Here is a 15,979-nt window from a genome sequence, read left to right as displayed (position 1 = left end):
TCTTGTGGCTATGAATTCCCTTAGCTTTTGTTTGTCTGGGAAAGTTTGTATTTCTCCATTATATCTGAAGGATATTTTCACTGGAAAGAGTATTCTTGGCCGAAAGTTTTTGTCCTTCAAAGATTTGAATATATCATTCCATTCTCTCCTAGCTTGTAAGATTTCCGAAGAGAAATTTGCTGAAATCCTGATAGGTGTTCCTTTGTAGGTTATTTTCTTCTGCCTTATTGCCCTTGTTATTCTTTCTTAGTGATTCACTTACGCTAGTTTGACTACTACATGCCTAGTGGTGGATCTTTTCACATTGACATATTTAGGAGATCTGATACCCTCTTCCAGATAGATTTCCATCTCCTTCCCTTGGTTTGGGAAGTTCTTTTCTATCATTTCTTTGAACAAGATTTCTGCTCCATTCTCCTCTTTTCCTTCTGGAATACCTATAAGTCTTATGTTGAAGTTCCTAATTAAGTCAGATATTTCTCGGAGACTTTCTTCATTTCTTTTTATTCTTAGTTGTCTCTCCTCCTCTATCTGAAGCATTTCAACATGTCTATCTTTGATTATGCTGATACACTCCTCTATGACGTCCATGTGGTTGTTCAGGAAATCCATATTTTGTTTTATTGCTTCTATTGTGTCTTTCATTTCTAATACTTCTGATTGATTCTTCTTTACAGTTTCAACCTATTTTGTGAAGTAGCTCCTGAACTTGTTGAATTGTTTTTCTACATTCTCTTTTAATTCATTGTTTTTTGATGATAGCTACTTTGTATTGTCATTTAGATTACATACTTTTGCATCCTGAGGATTGATTTCTGAGTACTTGTCATTTTCTCTCTAGTCTGGAGATTTAATATAAAGTTCGATATTGCTAGAGGGCCTGGATCTGTTTTTACACACCTGGATATTATTTGGTCGCAGTTACCAGCTATTGACACTGGGTGGGTATCAAGAGCCGCATATTCTGAGCCCTCTGCCTTCTGCTGAGATCCCAGGTGCTGGAGCCAGCACTGGCATAGGGCGGTGGGAAGTATCTCTACTGGGTCCGCAGGATGTGTGGTCTCCTGCTGTTCACTTGGCCAGTGGGCCACAGGGACGCTTCATCCAGGGTCCTGGAGATGCTGCTGCTCAGCTGCCACTGCCCGGATACCCAGCACTAGCATCACTTCTCCACTACCTCTGCCTCCTTGTGCTCTGTTCTCTCAGCCACCATTCCCCAGTGGCCACCTGCAGGACAGGCAGCGCCAGTGGCATGGCAGGGTGGGCAGCAGCAGAGGCGGTGGCAGCACCCACGTGAGTTTGCCCAGCTGCACCAGCTTGAGCAGTCACGGTGGCAGCCAGAGCATCCAAGCCCAGCTGTGCTTCCCTGGCAATGGCTTTGGCCTGGGTGACTGACAACACCTCACAGCCAATTGCTGCCTTGTCTCATTCCTAGAGGATTTTTATAAATTTGATAATTAATTTCCTTACTCAGCTTGCAGGAGGCTTTGTCACAGTCATTTACAATTTGGCACACTGCAAAGCCATATCTCAACTCTACTTTCTCCTACCAGCTTCCTCTGCAATTCACTGTTCTGTTTTGTGGTAAACTTTTCAAAAATAATTGCCTATATTTCCTACTTTCAATTTTATTTCTCAATTTCTTTCTTAAACCTGTTTTATTCAAACTTTTACCCATAACCATTTTGCAAAAGCATTCTCATCCAATTCACAAATAATAGCCACATAACTGAAATAGCAGTCTTTTATCTTTCCTCATCTGATTTGACCTACCAGTTGTATTTGATATAAGTTGATCACTCTCTCTTCTGAGGTATATTTTTTTCTATTTGGCTTCCAGGATAATAATCTCATGTTTATTTTCCATTCTTACTGGCTGTGTTACTTCTCAATTTCCTTTGCTCTTTACTCCAATTTCCTAAGTCTGTTAATATTAGAATGCTTCAGAGATCATTTGGAAGGATTGTTTTTAATATAATGTAGCTTGGTGGCTTTTAATAATACTCAAATGTATGCAATAACTTATATTTATATCTCTTTCCAAGACCTCTATATGTAACTCCAGACTCATGTCTCTAAATATCTACTCCAAATCTCTATTTGCATGTCTAAAAGACCAATTTACTGTGTCCAGAACTAATCTGACCTTTCCTCTCAGACTTACTACATTTACAATTTTTCCATTTTAGTGAATTGCAGCTCAATCCTTCAAGGTGGCCTCCCAAAATCTTGATTTCATCCTGGATTGCTCCCTTTCTTATACAACCCCCAGATACTCTATGAGGAAATTCAATTTTTTTCTCTCCAAATATGTCCAATATGCAATTACTTCTCTTTACTCCACGGCTGTGACTCTGGTTTGAACCATGTCATCTCTTACTTCCACTGTGTTCTTCCTGATAGAGCTGTCATTATCTCTTACTTGGATCACTGCAATAGCCTCCCAATTTGTGTTATTGTTCCAATATTTGCCGCTTATAATTGCTCTCAAGAAAGTAGACAGAGTGATCCTTTTTAAGTGGATGACAGGCCACATCAGCCCTTTATACAAAACCTTTCAATGACATCCTATTTAATGCCAAATAAAAGACAAAATCTTCACAATAGCCAACATAGCCTTCCAAGATTCTAGCCCCCTAACTTTATGCCTACTACTCTCCTCATTGCTGGAGCTATTCCAGGTACACTGCTCTCATTGTTGTTCCTTGAGCATGCCAGGCATGCTAAACCTCTGAGAGTCTTTCCACGGACTTCCCTCTTTGGAATGATTTCACCTGTCCTCTCAAACTTACTGCATGTACAGTTTTTCCATCTCAGTGGACGGCATCTCCATCCGTCAAGCTGGCCTGCCCAAAACCTTCCTTTCACTTTTGCTTGCTCCCTTTCTTATATGATCCCCAGATACTCCAGTAGGAAATTTGATTGTTTATCACCTTTACATATCTGTATGTCTAACTTCCTCTCATCCTTCAAGACCTTACTTAATGGACACCTTCTTAACTAGTCTTCCCTGTGCACCATGTTTATAAGGTCAACCATTGCCACAACTTCACAGTCCTCCTGATCCCCTACTCTCACTTATTTCTTTCCATACTACTCATGAATTTCTACATATATGATTGAGTTTGTTACATTATTCCTTGTCTCCCCTTGGCAGTATATAAATTCCACGAGGAAAGGGATTTCAGTATTTCTTTCTTTGTTACACTCCAAGCCAAGTATAAGGTACTCAGGGAGTATTTGCTATATAAATAAATAATTTTTAAAAAGATGGAAAAAATGAATGAAAGTTAGGAAACATGAAAGATTGATTGAAAAGATGCAAGTTATATTCAAATAGAGCTACAGAAGCAGGGAATAAAAGGGAAAATACGAAAAATACAAGATGAATTTTCCCGTAACTAAAAATAATACAAGATGCAAACTTTCAAACTGAAAGTGGATACTAATTGCAGGCTTCTCATAAGCAGTAATGGAACATACATGGATTTCTTTTCTGTTGCTTCCACAATTCAATATACTATGGCCATTTTTATAATATATAATGGTTTGATCTGAAAAACAATTGTGCTGGGATAAAATATATCTTCTCATGGGAAAGCAATTTTAAAACTTTTTAAATAAAATACATACTACTTTATAATCTAGCTCAATTCTAAACTACCTCATCCTCGTATAAAGCTTTACATGAATGGAAAATTGTATAAGGCAAAGCATATGTGATTGAATTAACCTGACAATTAGTATGTGTCTAGAGTAACTATAAAATGTGAGTATTAAATATTAGTTAGTATTCATTTAGACACTTCAAATGGTGTCCTACTTAAAAGTAATCAGAAACCAAATATTATACAAACAATTAATAATTATGTTTTATTAAATTTGTAGGATTCTTTTATTTGCTAATTGGAATTCACTTTTTATGACTGTTCTGTAGTTAGAATTTATGGTTATGCTGGCTACACTATGCATGCTAATCATTATATTAATTGTGTGTATTTTATTTATAATATTATTGATATTTAGCATTTGTACATGATAAAATGTTTTATGAAGTAATTCATTCCAAAACAATCAATAGGAAGTCTCAGGAAAGAACTGTAGTATTGCACAGATCAGAAAATAAAAGTCTGGGGGATACGAAGCTTTCAAAGTTGATGTAGCTAGCACATTGCTACAGCATTAGCTCAAAATATTGAATATTAACAACTTCATAATTTTGCACTTGGTGTTAGAATCAATAATCCATATATTGCAATGCAAAGTAAAGAGCATACAGATTGGAACTATGTATTTAAAAGGAATCTAATATCATTTAGATACTTCTACTAATTCTACTGCAATAATTTTACTAGTTTTAGTGTTTGGCACATGATATATTAGCTGCTGACTAAAGGCCAAGAGTATTATGCACTGTAGTTCTTGCTTCTTAAAAAAAAGATTAGTTGAAAGATCTTCAGGGTGCATATAGATACGATGTTGATGGGGGAAAATCAAAAAACCATGGGTGGCCTGAAAGCGTGGCTGCTCACTCTAAGAGATGCATAGGTTTTGATTTAGACTTAATAAATCTGAATATTTAGGTATGTATCCTTGGGACCTAAATGTTTAACAAGCTTCTCATGTGATTCTAATCAAGGCAGACCAGCTCCTTTTTAAGACTGGTGTTTAGCAATGTTGACCTATTAGAGTATTTCTGTTTCAAAATAAATGCAAAATTAGTAAGATTCATTTTAATATAATTTATACTCTGCATACTTTAAACATTATTCATCACTTAATGAATTCTCTGTGATAGACACTATAAAATTAATTCATTAAAAATATGGTTGAGGGGCCAGCCTCTTGGCGTAGTGATTAAGTTTGGTGTGCTCCACTTTGGCGGTCAGGGTTCAGGTCCCAGGTGTGGACCTACACCACTTGTTGGTGGCCATGCTGTGACCCACATACTAAATAGAGGAAGATTGGCACAGATGTTAGCTCAGGGACAATCTTCCTCAGCCAAAAAAGAAAGAAAGAAAAAATTGGTTGATATTTTAGTAGCTTAAAATATTTATAAACAGGCAGGCATTAGTCTACTTATTGCAGCTTAGTAATAAAACAATTGGAGTTATAAAAATATATCTAAGTAGTTATAGATTTTTGAACATTAACTTAGAGTAAGTCACTTAGGCACATAGATGACATGGGGTGTCTTAATCTGTCCAGGCTGCTATAACAAATTATCATAGACTGAGTGGTTTAAACAATAAATGTTTGTTTCTCACAGTTATGGAAGATGGGAAGTCCAAGATCAAGGCAAATACAAGACAAATATAAAATCTATATATAAAACAAATAACAATGTAATAATTGTTATATTATATTTATAATGTAATATTAATAATGTAAGAATTATTATATTATATATTATATTTATAAAGTAAATAAATATAAAATATCAGTAAAACTATTTTTTTAATTACTCAATGTCCATTTGGAACAAGTCTCTATGAGATAATATAAGATATTCTACTCAGAAGTTTCTGTTTCCAATTTCATCCCATCCCTCCATCTGGAAATTATTCATCTCTCTCATGGGATATTTGGCTTTCATTGGTGGTTTTATTTGCCATTAAGGAATGATTTTTGTCCTTAAATTCTAGCTTTCATGCCCAACATTTCTAGTCATTGTCTTGCCACGAAGATCCATGTTTCTTTAAAACAAATAGAAACTGCCTGACATAAGCCAAGCCTGAAGAGGCCTGTGTAACTCTCTGATGTAACTTGTAGACCCTCTTTGGTCAGCTTAAAATATTTAAGAGTTACTGTTAGTCTGACTTGATCCAATGATAGAACCTAAACTACTTAAGGAAGTGCGAGGATAGCATGCACTTTACTCTTTTCCCTAAACAGTCATTTTCTTAGTCAGCAGCTCTGATGAGAGTCAAACAACACTTTGAGGTTATGTTCTTCAATGAGAGTCTAGAGTGTTGATATTTTATTACTCTGATTAGTAACAGACCCAATCCCACTGGAAAAGACATGAACAAGTATAAAGGCTGCCATTGTTTCGTGTAACTTGAGGAGACTGAATGATATTTTTAACCAAATAGAAAGCCAACATCTCAAAGCAAATTCATACATATTTTCAAATTGAAAAATTTTCTGGAATACAGTTTCTGGTGCTATACTTTTGTTAGTGCCGTCGAGTTGGTTCTGACTCCCGGTGACCCCGTGTACAGCGTAGCAGAACCCTATTTGGTCTTTTGCACCATCCTCTCACCTTCTAGTGCTATATCAGACAGTGATCTGCTGCTATTCAGGGTTTCCATGGCCAGTTTTCTCAGAAGTGGGTGGTCAGGTTCTTCTTCCTGGTCTGCCTTAGTATGGAAGCTCTACTGTAACCTGTCCGCCGTGGGTGAGCCTGTACAGGTGGCATAGCTTTCAGCCTCACAGCAACTTGCAGTCACCACAGTATGCCAACCGACAGATGAGTAGTGTGGTTCCCTCACCAGAAAAGGAACCCAAGCCATGGCAGTGAGAGTACAGAATCTTAACCATTAGACACCAGGGCTGGCTAAGGTGCTTTATTCTATCTCGCTATTTCTAGAAGCACAAGGCACGGAGAAAGGCATTCTCATCACAGAAATATATAAATAAATGTAATTAATATATATCAATAATGTAACACTGAAATAAGATCAGTCAACATTTAAAATTAAGTCCTCTTGCCATCAACATGCCATGACTTTGTGGTGGGCCGTGGTTTTGAGACTTTCAACATACAACAGACAATTATTTTGTCTATGGAAGGTCCTTGCTTAACTAAAATATTTAAAATTTACTATTCACACTGGATAAATGTTTTTCTTTTCTCAATAGCATTTCAGCTTTACTTTTCTCTCCATCACATTATTTCCCCTTCCTGCCTGCATGCGTGTGTGCGTGCTTTCTTTTATAGCCAAAGTCCTTTTACATCTCCTGTGAGAACTCCATTCTCAGTCTGTAACCAAATCCTTAGCTTTCTCCTAATCTCCACACCTAAGTGATGCTTCAGTAATTCAAAATTACTGAAAATTCCATGCTATGGAAGTAAATCACATTCGCACAATTCTACTAGAAAAATATAGACTAAGTTCTAGGGGAGATGACTGCTCATTAATGAGACATTCCCCAGTGTTTTCTATTTCCCATCTAACCTGTTTATCTTTTTTAATAATTCATTTCAAAAGAACTCTTCTAATCTCATAATAGCTACCTCATAGGTGGGTTAATATGTGCACAAAATTCAAAACAATGCCTGGTACTCAATAAACATTTCTTATTTATTAATCTCCTTATCAATTGAGAGCTTTTAAAATTTTTATGAAACATATTAACTCATTAAGACATTTCTTAAACACACTCTCTGTACACAGTAGTGGTCTAAAAGCCAGGGATTCAGTGAAATACAAAACACACTTTTTCCTTAAAAGAGCTTAGAGTCTCATACTTGTAGTCGCACCTAGACACCTATACTTTTACCCAGAAACCTAAAGAAAAACTAAAGTAAAAGACAGCATTCCTATGTGAAACAGAATGTAAAATCCATTTAGAAATGATTAGGCCAATTTGCCTAGGCGTTTACAGTAGAAATTTTCTTCAATCAATAACAATTTTATATGAAAAACAGTTTTTCATGGGAAATTATTTAAATACATTCTTTAAATGATTGCACTTTCAAGCAGATTATGTATTCTTCAGCAAGTTTCTCACCCTGATCCAAAAGAACTTCCAAATGCTTTACTTTTTACCAACCGTGGGAGCACTAATGTGGATAGCGAGCCACATGTCTTTTTGAACACACAAACAAAATTTTTAGACGATGATTTGTGTTTTGTTTTTCCTGTCTTACACAATATATACTACCATTACATAGTACCACATAAATAATAAGGAAGCAACACTCCACCTGTGCACACTTCTTCTTTTCCTTAGTTGTATCTTTCAGAAAATATTGTGTCTATTTTTCCATTGTTATCTGGGGATTTATGAACCTTATTCCACTGCGTATTGATTGGAGAATAAATCCCGCAATATGTTTCTTTTCCTTGACTTTGTTATTTATCTATATTTCAGACCAAATGTTACTATCATATTTTTAGTGCTTTTGCCACACAAGCTACAGATAATCCAATCAGACCAACCGACATAATTCCTTTCTTACTCTGCTAAAAATACGTTTGCTTAAAAAATGTTTTTGAAACTTGAACAATAGTTAACATGCGCCTTCAGTTTTTGACCACATTTTTTCTTGCTGAAATTTGTAGAGAAAAACAATAGCAAAACCTGAAAAGACTATTGTTACCACTTATATTCATAACCCACAATCTGACACAATGCAGAAAAATACGTTTGTTAAAATAAATGAGTTAGAATATTTCTAATAAAAATTATCAGTGTAAGGTTAAGCATCTGATAGTTTATACGAAATTCATTTTGTTATTTCTTCTGTGTGGTATTTATCTGTACATCTTCAATTACTAGCACAGAACCTGGCAAAAAGTTGTTTTACAGTATTATATTAAATTAATTCAATCGAGTAACACACCGATTACTAAGACACTTTGCTCCTAGATTAAAATACATGCAACGTGTTTTATTTTTATATTATAGTAATCATTCAGCTAAAACCTTTTTTTAGAAAAAGCAAGCAATACTCAGAGAAAAATTAAAGAAATCATTTCATTTTAACAGTAATACAATCCATGGGAAAACAGTTATGTTACATTGGTGCAGTTATGTTGGGCCCAGTTACGTACTAAGTAGAATTATGACACAGGGTTGTGCTGGAGATGCAATAGCAATCTACAAATGCTCCCGCCACTTTAAAATTCACCTCAAAGGAGAGTGCTTGGCACAAAGTAGACACATAACTAATTAACTTTGGATTTATTTGTTACGTAAAATGGTTGCAAGTTTGAGCATTGATATGATGGTCAGAAAGCCACGGTTTTAGGAAATGCATTTTCAGTTAGGTATCCATCATGATGCTTGCAGTCATGTATAAAATGTCTCCTCAGAGAGCAAATGTAGAAGATATCGAAGTAATTTTTAGTAGTAATATATTTAGATGATTCAACCGAAAATTGTAGATAGTTATGGTCATGGATCATTAGCTTAATTGATTTCAGTTGACTTGCAGACTTTTATCAAAAATTTATGAATATATTATGCATTTAGTGATCACAAATTTATGAAAGGAAGTTAGTCTAGCTAAGCTTATTACTGCATCATCAAATGACCACTTACGAAATTTCACCATAAAGCCCATCATTTCAACATTCGGCTACCTTCTTTGGGCCATCAGGTATATTTGATAACTGCAGTATTTGACTGTGACTCAAGACTTTTCCTTTATTATTTCAAAGCTGTTAAAGATATTCTAGTAAGTCCAGACTTCCTGACAACAAAATTATAGGAATTAAATAAGATGGAATTAATAACCCCATACAGATTTTAAGCCTTGAAACATCTTCCTTCTAAGCTCCTCAACTCAGTTTGCTGTATCACAAATTCCAATGTTCCAATTGGTGCTTGATTTGGTATATATGCCTTAGCCAGATTTTCAGGTCGTTAGATAAACAGCAATGTCTGGAATTATATGTTACAGGAGAATTGACCAAGACAAATGTTCAGACGTCCCCACAGCTGGAGGAAAGGCTGTACAACCAGCTGTCAAAACTTTCCTTCCAGTGCTGAACAGTAACTTAGGTTATTTAGACATGGTTTAATTGAATAACCAAAAACCACTTAAAATGCCTTCCTATTCATCAGACACTTGTTGAGGATGCAAGTTTAAAATTACTGTTTCTATTTTAATATTAAATATATTTATACAGTGATATAGATACTGTGATCATAACATGATTATTAAAGTAATTTGGAATTCATATTTAAGTGATTGGTGTGGAGTCTGTTAAATGAATTTACTCTTTTGAAATTTGTTTCAATTCACCTCACCCCTCAGTAAGATAATAGCATCTGGTTCCTTAAGTAGAGTAACTTTAGCTCTCTTTCCCATTTTAATTTTCCAATTATATTTTCAGTGAATGCATTTTGTAAATAACTTACGATTTACAGACTCTTAACTGATTAAATTATTGACCTTTGTACTATCTCCTCTTTTTCTGAATCTTGAATCAGACTAGAAAATACTAACCAACTTCTAATATCTCAGATTATAGAAATAAATATGACTTACCTATTTTTCTTCTATATATCTTTACTATATCAAAAGATATTTGATATAGTAGTAAAAAAAGTGAAGTCCTTGTGTAAAAGGACAGTGCAATAAGGTAGCAAAAATACATGATTAAATATGCATGCTTTCCCAATGTATTTTTGTTAAATACATGACTATTTCTGAATGCCCTTGTAGAGTCATCTTTTTATATCTTTATATAATGTGTGAAAAAGTACATGTGTTTAAATTCCAAAAATTTAATGTATTAGTTTACATTTGTTATAATTGGCTATTTAAATATTTTAGATTGCCTTTACTAATTTTTATTAGGATGATATTAAAAATTTCAAAAAGCATATTAGAGAAAATATTAATGTTGTGTTTCAAATGTTTAAATTAGACTCTTTGTAACTGGTTTTAATTTAATATGAAAGAACATTTTTTTATGTAGATTATGCCTTGTAAACTGTTTTTTTAAATTTAAAATCATTTGTGTATTGTTACTTAACAAATGTTTACTAAGTAAAAAATTCACGAAAGATAATTTATCACTTATTATAAGTGGTATAAAGATGAATAAATTTTAATATCTGTTATCCAGGTCCATACAGTGTAGTTGTCATAATAACCCTATAATACAAATAAAAATTTTGGAAAGTGGTTTCAAAAGCTAAAAGATTCTATCAAAATTCAAAGAAAGAAAATTCATTTCCATCATCTAGAAGGAAGGTGGCATTTAAGTCAGCTTTTAAAGGCAAGTAAAAATTCAGCACAATGAGAAGGCTGGGAGAGAGTATTAAAACATGGAGGAGGGAAACCACATGGTGTGTTCCAGGAGTGATGAACAAGTCAGATTGGCTGCATCATTTAACATATATTAAGAAACAGTGTGAGAATAGATTGGAATATATAGCTCATGGAGAGATTCAAATAATCAGATCAAGTTTTAAAACACTGGCCATAATAGATAGTTGTTACGAGTTTCCGAGTAAGGAAACGATGAAAGATTCTTTGATTTAGGATTATTATTAATCTGAAAACTATGTATAAAATGACTCGGAGAACAAATTTACTAGATTAATGTGTGGGGTAGGGGTAGAATAATGTAATGGCCTGGGAAACAGAAACACTAGGGACTTACACTAAAATGACACTTGGAAATGAAAACCTGATGTCCACAAAATATTTGTGTTCACCTTCCATAGCTTAAAGTTTTTGCTAAGAAGCAGCATCCAGCCAGGGATTATAGTTTTTAACCCCCACTTCAATAAGGAATAGCTAAATGTCTGCAGATAGCTCATGGCATATAAGCAGAAATAGTATGTGTAATTGTTAGGACAAGTGGATAAGAAGCAAATTAACCTTCTCCAATTTTTTTTCCCTGTCTACTAATTGAACGCAAAAGAACTTGAAGTCTTAGAGATGACAGAGATTAAAGATGGAAGGAGCCCAGTTTCCTAAATTACCACATGCAAATGTGCCCCCAAAGATCTGAAAAAGGAGTGAAGTGTTATGCTATTGAGCCTCTAAGGTTTGGGGTTCTAAGAATTATAACTATCCGTATCTATTACAGTCGCTACCACATACAAAAATTTAAATATGTTTCACTATTTTAATGTTCAAGCAATAGGCATGAAATATTCCATTCAATTATCCAATTACATGAACCAGGGGTCCTTGGGGCAGAATAAGTCCAAGATGAGCCTGGAGCATCTCATAGTATCGGAAAGACACACACAGACACACACACAGTATATCAAAGGAACACAGAAGCCAACTGAAAGATTTCCCAATGAACTAAGACCCAATGGACTAATAATTTGAGCAACAAAGCAAAGAAGGATTGAATTATAAGTAAAAGTAAAAATTAAATATGCATGAGTCCATATTAATATAAATAAAGATTGAATAAATAAATAAATGGAGAAAAGAAACACTTCTCATGCAGAAGAATTTAAAAAAATATACATAGATACTCTACTTTCAAAGAGATGGACCATAATTCCCCACTTAAGTGTGGAGTGTTTCTTCCAAACAGAACAGAATGGAAAGGCAGAACAAAGAGTAACTTTGTGGTGGAGAAAACTGCCAAACACTATTTCAGCCAGGTAATTAAGATTAATATCAACGGCCATAAGTCAGGTTGATAATATGTACCCTTGATATGATGTGATAAATCGTAATTTATCTCGGTGGAATTCTTCTTACAAACCAATAACACCAGTTTAGTCACGAGAAAAACATCAGACAAATGCCATTTGAGGGGTGTTCTACAAAATGTTTGACTAGTACTACTCAAAACTGTCAAGGTCATCAAAAACAAGAAAAGCTTAAGAAACTATCACAAATAAGAGACATCGTGTGACATGATGAGACATGACAACTCAATGTAATGTGTTATTTGGATGGAATCTTGGAACAGAAAAAGGGCATTGGGTAAAAGCTAATTAAGTAAGCTGCATAATTTATTCAGATTTCATAACAATGTACCAAAACCTACTCACCGGTTGTGACAGTGATGCCGTAACAACATAAGATGTCAATAAGAGGGGAGAGTTGTTGTGGGATATAGGAACTCTCTGCACTCTCTTCACAAATATTTTGTAAATCAAAAACTATTCTGAAATAAAAAGTTTATTAAAAGTAGTAATAATTATGAATAACCACTCACAGGATGGTTGTAGATCACAAGGAATACTTGACAAGAGAATTTATCCCAGAAACCAGAATAGGCATCTAATTAGTTTCTTTACCCCATCATCAGGTAAAGACATTTTGGGAGACAATTCTCTGTGAGTCTCTTACGGTTTTGCACATTTTGTGAGTCAGACAGAAATTGCCCTTTTGTTCCAGACTATCTTTTTAATGCTGTTTATATAGCAAACTTAATATATACAACACATTTCTATATCAAACAGCCTTGAAAGACAGAGTTAAGAACAGGTTCACTTACTGCCCATTACAAAAGATCCAGATTCCCTAAGCTCATGTTTCATCTACCGTAACACAATTCATTGTTTGCTCAGGTAATACACAGGGTTTTTGTGTTTCCCTGTGAGAACTGGGGCTCAGAGAACTGGTATACGAAATTGCTGATACCCTGGCTGTTGTTGTGAATATTAAACTTTCATCTGTGACATAGAAATCTTGTATAGTCTATCAGCATCCACAAAACTGGCCAAGTTAATATGTTAGATTGCAAGTAACATCTCAGGTACTTGGCGATTCTTGACGAGGGACCTCACAATACTTGGCTGGTGTGATTTAATCATTGATGTGAACCAGAGACCCCTATGTGCCTCCAATTTTTTCCTCTTCCAGAGGGGAGTTTCAGCTGCAGTTACCCACTATTGTGTATTAAGCAATATAGCCAAATTATTTTAAATTCATACATATTCAGGTCATGGGATCCATATCCAGATATAATAAAGAAGTGTGTACACGCAGATCTGATAAATTGGCATCTCCTTTCGATGGAGCCTCTTATGTGCATGAGAAGAAGTGTTTGTGAAAATATTTTGTGGCCTGATAGATTTTGGCCCAGATGTACTATAATGGTTCTGTTTTTGTTTTCCCAGGTAGTAGCTGCAACCCCTAAGGGCAACTCTACATTGCTGAAGCATTAGATCCCTGGACGGGTGGGGTGGTGAAGGAGAGGCTCAATCCTGCCAAGTCAACCACCTAGTGTGCTGTAGCAGTCTAGGCAGCCCCTGTCTGTGGAGGGTGATTCTCAGTAGGTGCAGCTGTGAGCATTAGTAGCCAAGACTCAAAGTAGGTGGAGAAGGATGTTGCCACCTAGAAAAAGGAGTCTTGGTGGAGTACCTCCTACAGCAATGCAAGCTTGTGCTCTGATTGTAGGGTGGCACTTGGCTCTGCACTCCTCTGCCCAAGCTAGACCTAGTTTTGCTATACTTTCATAGTAACTGTAGAATTGGAGAACTGACTTTTAAAATACCAGGCCACCTATTCATTGGTTAGTAAAAATATGTAATAAAATTATAAAGAGAGTTTTTATTGCTATCAGTCATTGGGAAAGTCTTGGATTGGTTGCTACTATTATACTATTGATTGGGATCATAAACAAAAATAAAAGACAAGGCAAAATAATGAAAACCAAAGGGCAAGGAGAAAAAAGGAAAACCTGGTCTTTAGCTTCTGCTGAAGTCATATCTGAGTATAACTCTGGATAGAACCAGGGCTATTTCTATCGTTACTAAAGACTTAATAGGGAAAAGAGAATTTATTTATGCCATTGTAGGGTTTAATAAGATCAAATGCCAAACTATGCATAAATGTGTGTATATGAAATTACTAAGGTTTGAACCTGGCCCTGATTACATACACACATGCAAATAACTAAACGCTAAGATTTTACTTAAATACTTTTGATTTGTTTAAAATAGATAAGAATATATTTCTGGGGGCCAGCTGATGTGCAGTGGTTAAGTTCATGCACTCTGTTTCAGCAGCGTGAGGTTCTTGGGTTTGGATCCTGGGCATGGAACTATGTACTACTCATCAAGCCATGCTGTGGTGGGTTCCCACATATAAAATGGAGAAAGATTGGAACAGATGCTAGCTCAGCGACAATCTTGCTCAAGCAAAAAGAGGAAGATTGGCAACAGATGTTAGCTCAGGGATAATCTTCCTCACCAAAAAAAATAAAGAGAGAGAGAAAGGATACATTTCTAGCATTTGGTATGTTTTTTAATGCCACAGAAGTAGCGTTCCTTGGTAAAGAATGTAATGTAAAACAATAAGGCCAAAGTCTTATTGACATTTATACCTGCATAAGGAAGATACTTTACAGCTTATATTTTCTTAAGAATATGGAATCATAATTTTAGGATCATGTTAGTTATTTTATTTAATTTATTTGACTAAGAAATTATTTCTAGTTACTTTGCAAAATAAATTTTCTGGAATATTTTTGCCTCAAAGAGACTTGAAAGCAATTAAAGACAAATTTTCTTTAAGCTAATGGCTTGGTGTTTGGTAATTATGGAATTTATTTACATTGAATTTGGGAGAGTGATATACTTTCTGAATATTTGGATAAAACTATTTTCATAAAACTCTAATAATTTATTAGCTATTATAAGGGATATATTTTCAAACATTTATTTAAGGGATATATGTGATAGTAAATATAGTTGTAAAGAATTAATACTAAAGAATACCAACCAAAGGGAAAAAGCTATCATAATTTAAAAAACATCAGTTAATTTGTCTTTCCATTAACCATATAGTCACAAAATATCTTCTGTCAGCTTTGGGATAATCACTGTTCACAGGAGATATCTCATTTAATATTAAATGAGTACAGGACTGCAGCAATGATTAAATTATAAATAAATAAATTGTGTGTTTATAATTGAGCCATAAGTACACATAATTTCTAAGAAGACTTAAAATGTGATGTGGAAAATAATATATAGGAAGCCTGTGTTCCAATCACAACTCTGACACATAGTTGCTGTATGATCTTAGGGTAAGCTATTTAGTGTTTCCTGAAAAATGACATGGTACACACTTTCAAGATTTCAGGCCCTGGAATCCTAATCTCTATATTCATTACCTGGCTGAAAGGCCTTGTCAAAATACCCTTTCAATGACTAATTTCGTCATTAATAAAAAGGGAACAATATTATTACTTTCCTCTTATATTATTTGTTAAGATTAACTTGATAGATGAACAGTTAAAACAGAATACTTAGAGTTATTTAAGTATTAGTAATATGTTATCATTTTTGGTTTCTTCATCTATATACC

The sequence above is a fragment of the Equus caballus genome, chromosome 3 (assembly GCF_041296265.1).
Source record: "Equus caballus isolate H_3958 breed thoroughbred chromosome 3, TB-T2T, whole genome shotgun sequence".
Lineage (NCBI taxonomy): Eukaryota > Metazoa > Chordata > Mammalia > Perissodactyla > Equidae > Equus > Equus caballus.
This window is presented reverse-complemented; position numbering follows the sequence as displayed.